This window comes from Eulemur rufifrons, chromosome 5, assembly GCF_041146395.1.
Source record: "Eulemur rufifrons isolate Redbay chromosome 5, OSU_ERuf_1, whole genome shotgun sequence".
Classification (NCBI taxonomy): domain Eukaryota; kingdom Metazoa; phylum Chordata; class Mammalia; order Primates; family Lemuridae; genus Eulemur; species Eulemur rufifrons.
The window spans coordinates 3,452,584-3,459,396 of NC_090987.1; the positions used below are offsets into that span (position 1 = coordinate 3,452,584).

The 6,813-nt window shown below is 46.4% G+C and overlaps 1 non-coding gene across 1 annotated transcript; it reads right to left on the minus strand.

Annotated features, from left to right (window-relative positions):
• Positions 1-3,910: 3,910 nt before the first annotated feature.
• On the minus strand, positions 3,911-4,017 carry LOC138383602 (U6 spliceosomal RNA). The gene has a single exon (XR_011233656.1). It is a non-coding gene; the product is annotated as a U6 spliceosomal RNA (small nuclear RNA).
• Positions 4,018-6,813: the final 2,796 nt, after the last annotated feature.

Here is a 6,813-nt window from a genome sequence, read left to right on the forward strand (position 1 = left end):
TTAAGGAAAAGGGAGGGGAGTGGACAGTGGGGTGGGGGTGGAGCCGGGCCTGGAAGCTGCAATGCCAGGGACAGCTCTGGGCAGGTGTTTCTCCCTGTCCCTCTGTTACCCTGCAGGGCTACTTGCTTAGTGACTTTGCTCCCCCGTCTTGACTTCCGCTCGCCAGGAGGCTTTGCATTGTCTGGCACAGATGTTGGCAGGAGCTAGTCTTTCTGGCTTGGCTGATTATCCTCTGGAGCCTCCTGTGCCTCCTGGAGGTGCTGCTCCTAGTCACACGGTCCCCAAGGCCCAGTCGTGACCTTGTCCCGGAGCCTGGCCCTCAGCTGCTCCTTGGTAGGGAGGTATTTTGGAAACGTGTGGGGGCCTTTTTATCTTCTGCTGTAATTGCACCCAAGCATTTACATATTGAAATAAATAGTATTCTTTAATTATAAATTGCCTTCATTTCATTTTTTTTCTTATATTAGATGTAGGTCATTATGGTGATTCTTCTGAAAAGTATGTGTCAATTGTATCATCTATGAATCTCATTTCAGATTAAGATGGTATTACCAGATATTAATCCTAAAAGCATGAGCACGTGGTCTGGACCATAACAACCTGTGACTGATGTGTTTGTTACATGTGAACAGGAAGTATTTTCTTCCAAAGAAGGATGACATCTTTTCTCATGTTTTGGGTGTGGGCCCCTAACTTTTTAAAAACCTATGGCATTTTGGGAGCCTCTTCCACTGGACTCTACGATAAACCTGCAAGTCACAGGTGCTGGGTGCAAGGTGAACCCTGCTCACCCCTGTGCAAAACTGAGCGGGGCGGAGTCGGCGTGTGGAAGTCACGCAGGGCTGTAGAGAGCATCTGGTACTGACTGTTTTGCTGTTTCTTATCAGTGTGGTGGTTATTTATTTGCTCCTGATTTCTGCACTGTAATGTAGACCTTTGATACAGTGGTTGGTCACACATTATCGTATACCCGGGCTCAGAGTGGGTACAATTTGTTGGGCAGGGAAATAGCCCATGAAGAGTCTGATACAGAATTCAAAATAACTTGGCTACACACTGTCCTTAAATTTGTAATCTCCGTAGCCTTCTGGCTCATTTCTACATGCATGTGCAGTTTTTCTATGGAGTGCTGAGCTTCAGTGCCCAGATATACTGTGAGCCGTCTCGCCTTTCCAACATCCACCTGTGCGCACCTACGGCCAAGCACGTCGTCCCTATTTCCTCACACGTGTGGGAAGTGTTGGTAAAGTCTCCTACGTCTTCCGACTTCAGGTGACCACGCACTTTTCCTTTCGACACACGGGCTCTTTATCTCAGCTCGCCCACGGATGCCACAGACGTACCCTTTGGCGGTCCTTGCCGTTTCCGTGTCCACCAACAGAGCAGTTTAAATTCCCAGTGCACTCTGTGAACACCTGATCCAGGTGCTCAGGTCCATCGAGGTTCCTACACGTCCATCTCCCGCTCAAATAAACCCACGTCACGGTCACCACTCTGCTCCCGGTGGCTGCCTGCGTTCATTTTTCCCTCCGATGCCCAGCAGCTTCACACGCTGGGCACAGTTTACCAAAAATGAATTCTGGCCGGGCACACGAGGGAAGACTATGTAAACTTCTCCTCCAGCCTTGCGAGAGGACTTTGGTTTTGCAATAAATGTGCACCAGCTCTTTGGTGCCCAGCCTGCCCAAGAAGCCCAGCGTCCTTCCCGCTGACCCTTGTGTCACGGCTCCTAGAGGCTTCTCCTTGGTTAGAAATGCGGTCTGCCCTGCCTCTTCCTGCCCCTTCCCTTGGATTTTCATTGCCCAATAAATGGCACAGTGGGAATACGCCCTTTCTCTCACATTTTTTAGCAATGCGTCACCCACCAGGTTTGCTATGTGCTGAGCACTGGGTGATTTTTCCTGAGCTAAACATGCCTCATACATTACGAGCTAATTGACAACCAGACATATCCAGGATGTGGGAAATGCCATAAGTCACCCCAGTTTCTCCGGCAGGCAAATGGCATTACAAAGAGGGGGGAACTCTGATGGGTTAAATACTCTTCAGAGATCTAGCCCTCAAGTAGAGTGGATAAGCCTTGCTTGTTTAGATCCCGATTTAAGCAAAGTATAAAAAGACACTTTTAAGATAATTGACGAAAATTAAGCCAGGCTGGGTACCATAAGGTGATGGTAGATAATTAGCTCATTCCTTTAAGTTTCATGGGACGTGATAGTGGTGTTGTCTTTAACTGTTAGATGCATATTGCAGGATGTTTACAACCTGCTTTGGAATTTTCTTGCCAAAAGTGTAGGGGAGCGAGGGGTGGCGGATGGAATAAGAATGATGGGTGAGGCCACACGGAGTTTTCTTCCATGTCTGTGCATGTTTGAAATTTCTCCCAATAAAATGTTTTAAAAAGAAGGAACAAATGGACCGGGCGCTCTCTGGTGCCACTGCAGCTCCTTCTCAGCAGGTGGGCGGCCAGTGGGTGACATGTTTTTTCTAGCATAATTGACATGATTTTTAGCAAGTAGGTAATGAGCAACTTCTCTTGTTTTTCTGGAGTGAGCCTCTTATTTTAGTGTCTGGGATTCTCAAAACATTTGTTTCTAGAATGGCATTTCTGATAGAGAAGTGTACATAATGGGGATGCCTGGTTTTCATTAATTATAGCATTGCAAAAACATTGTCATTACCAGCCCACGGCGCACCTCACTTGGGTGGGCACCTCGGTGGCCAGAACCATTCAGTGAAGCTGAGGCCCTTTTAAGTTCTAGAAGGGAACCCTGGTGCTGCTGTCTGTTCTAGATGGCTCGATGATACCTGAGCGTGTGCGGATGCTCCTGGGTCCCCAAGTCTGGCTCGGTGCCCCACCCATGTCCTCTCCCTACCAGGAAGTCACCTGGGGCCATTCCTGTTGGAGCTGTGCGTTCTGTGCCTCTCTCCCTGAGAGTGTTCTCTGACTCTGCGTCACTAGCAGGGCAGGCGCAAAGGCTGTAGAAGAGACCCTCAATCAACAAGGGCAGGAGTTGGTGGGCAGATCCCCCGGCTTCCTCCCCTCTCCTGGGACAATGCTGAGGCTCCAGTCCCTCCCTGGAGCCCCAGTTGCCCGTGACAGCATCTCTGTCCCATTAACACAAACCCCATTGCCTCTCTTCTCTCCGCTGTTGCACCGCCCCGCTCGGGGCTCACCTCCAGAATAAGCTATTTGCACGTGTAGACTTGTCCCAGCCTCTACTTGCAGGACACACTTAGTTCGGGGTGCTCAGATTTGTCTGGCAACAGCTCAACCTTATTAATTTAGGCTCCATAAACTCTGCATTAGTGCTAATGCTCTCCTTGGAATTTATCTTTTCTTTTTTTTATTTTAAAATAATTTTCTAAATAAATCACTCCATGAAATCTTAATAAATTAAAAACAGGATATCCAAGGCCATATTAACATATTTAAGAGAAATTTTTGAATTTAAAGCAACAGTTTTCATATGAACACTTTATGTAGTGCTAATATAGGGGTCCCCTCTTGTCTTATGGGGAATATGTTCCAAGACCCCCAGTTGATGCCTGAAACCACGGATAGTAACGAACCCTGCATATGCTATGTGTTCTCAATCCAGTAAGCAGGACAGCTACTTAGTGGCTCATGGGGGCTGGTGGCATCCGCAGCGTGGATGTGCTGGACAAAAGGACACGATTCACCTCCCTGGCAGGGCAGAGCTGGACAGCCAGAGATTTCGTCATGCTGCCCAGAATGGCACGCAACGTAAAACTTATGAATTGTTTATTTCTGGACTTTCTCATTTATTTTCGGGCCATGGTTAATTGTGGGTAACTAAAACCACAGAAAGCAAAACCACAGATAAGGAGGAACTACTGTACATAATGTTACATAATATTACTTGATAACAAACCATCTGTAAATATTCTTTTTTTTTAACGCTTCACGAATTTGTGTGTCATCCTTGCGCAGGGGCCATGCTGATCTTCTCTGTATCATTCCCATTTTAGTATCTGTTCTGCCGAAGCGAGGACTGTAAATATTCTTCAAACAGATATTTTAGGAAGTATACTTGACAGCTCTTAGTTTATTAGAAATCTATATCAAGGACTGTTAATCTAGTTTGATACTGCTCCACACGTGTCACCTGGCTGATGGAAGATATCAACAAAAGGGCCCACGTGACACATCATACAGCTGTAGGAATCGTCAGTCTCCAGAAGGTGTGAAGATTGGTCATTCATTTTACACATTCATGTATTCATTTACTGAGCAAGTATTGATTAGGGGCTACTATGGGTTGGCTAGCAAGTATTGATTAGGTGCTACTATATGTTAATCACTAGAGACAGGGTTGTGAACCTATAGGCCAGGAGGGCAGTTGCACGAAGAAAACACAATTGAGTAGGCTGTGGCAGACGTTTGCACCAAACTCTAGGAGAGCCCAGAATGAGAGGCCAACCAAGATAAAGTAAAATCACGTGAGAGGTATTACTTGAAATATAGCGTGCTTTCTTTCCAAAAGAGAGCTAGAGTTGTCCAGACTCAGACCTCTTTGCACGCAAGTTTTTCATTTGAAGTTCAGTGTTACAATTTGAATTGATAGCTGAAGCAGTCTTGCAACACAGGTTGGATTGGTCAACCATCAGCAGGGCTGACCTGAAGGGATATTTTGGAAAGCAACATGCTGTTAGCTCATGCTAAAGTCCGGTTACGGGTCACACCATATCCCTCATTCTTGGCAGCCCATCACTTGTTGAAACCGAAGGAGTGCCGGATCAGGAGCTGGGAAGTGGATTTAAATCTAGATTTTTGCCTTTAATTCACTTTAATTCATTGACCTTGGACAAGTCACTTAACATCTTTGGGTCCCAGTCTTTTCAGTAGTAAAATATTGCACCAGTGACAAGCAACATTTTGGTTGCATATGATCCAGTTTAAGAAAAACAAGGTCGATAGATGTCCTTTAGAAAAAAAGGAGAGAAATGGTAACCTTAGAAATCAATAATTGCAGTACTGTATCTGCTGTTGAACTTCAATTTGTGATCTTCCTCCTGAAATTAGATCGTGTGTTGTATCTAGATGGCTCATTGATAGTCAAGTTTATCTCTAAGACCTCTTCCAGCTTTGTAAGTTTGGCTTCAACTATTTTAAACTCAAGTTGTAGTTAGGGTTTAATCTGACATCTCTGGAGATACTTGACAGGTCTTGAAAATGATATATATCATAGTGTCGCAGAGAGTTGTTTTAAATCTGTGATCTGTGTTTACCTTTGTGCAGTTCTCAGTGTGACCGCCGGTACTCAGAGCCGTCTTCGGGATGGTGGGTGTGACGTGAGTGGGCGAGACTCCCAGTCCCTGCTTCAACTTTAAACCCAGCAGGTGCACACTCGTCTATTTTCTGTATAAAATGGATCCACTGCGTCCAGAACATGGCAGTGGGAATGATGAGCTTGTCAGATAAATATTTGCTTGTTCGATTTTTCCCATGTCACCTTTTTCTTTCCTCCTGTTGTTTATTCACATTTGGTAGTTCTATTTACAGGTCACAAGAGTTTATTCTGATCCTCACTCAAAGTCTAAAGAATCCACACACACCAGGGCTCATTTTTGGAGCATAAGCTACTTTATGTGCATCAACTCTGGTTGTCCTGACCCTGCCTTGCAGGGTGCTGGTCCTGGGCAGTTTAGCTTCAGACCTATTCCTCACCTGTCCCCTGCTTCGCTCTGTATCATTTGGGGGTGACCCTGGCAGGCTTCATTTCCCAGACGCTCAGAACAGCAGATTTAGCCAAGGGGGGCTGTGGCAGGAGATTAGAGAGCTGGAGGAGGGAAAAGCCAGGGGCCTCCCTGCCTTCTCTGTTTCCTGTGGGGTCTCAGGCGGTGGCTGCATCTTCCCTGAGGCACTAGCTTCTTTCTCCCAGGCCTGCTATGGTTCCAACTTCCACCAGGTGACCCTGGACCTGGGTCCCTGGAACCCCACCGCTCCCCGTTGTCCCTCCAGCCCCAGGTGGTGGTGTCTTCTCGTGTTCTCATCTCTGGTTGTGTCCTTGTTTGGGTTTCTTGCTCCTCTATCACTGGTATAACCAGTTCCCTACCGTAGTTTCCCAGTTTAAATGCTGGAGTGATCTCTGTTTTTCAAGCTGGACCCTGAATAATAAAGTTCTTGGTATGAGAATTCGTGCCAGAACCAGATCTTTAAGATGAGATTCTGGGACTGGGGTGCTCACAGAGTGTTTGAGTGCACAGTGATGACTTCCTTGCCGAGGGAAGATGGGACACTGGCCCCTGTAGCATGAAGTTGCGTCATGATTGCTAAATCATCATGTTGTTGCTTGAGTTGGAGTGTTGGCTGGGTTCAAGGCTGTGGGAAATTAAATGGAGGCTGCATTGTACTGGTGTGACAGTAGTGACGGCCACAAGGATTGTAGGGCATCTGATGGGACTGGAAAGTTTTCAGAAAAACAATAGTAAGTTCAGAGCTAGAAGCCATGGTTCAAGATACAAATATATCCAGAGATCAGCCTTAAGACAACTATTTACTTCTTGCAGCCACAAGGCAGGTGTGGCTGGGGCTCAGTCACACCTGCCTTGATAATTGTGTGGTTTACAGAAATGACAACCTTACCAAATTCCTATGTTAAGTTTATGGCATGAGTGGTGAAGATGTGGAACCCAGGGACTTGGGAAAGGGACATTTGAGTAGGCTCAACTAAGTCAAGAAACTGTCCCACCCTAGGTTCCGCTGAGCCTGTCTTGCTAGGTTTCTTCCTTTGTGAGCAAAGCAGGCTTTTCTGGTGTGAAGACCCTCAAGACCTGTTCTCACCACCT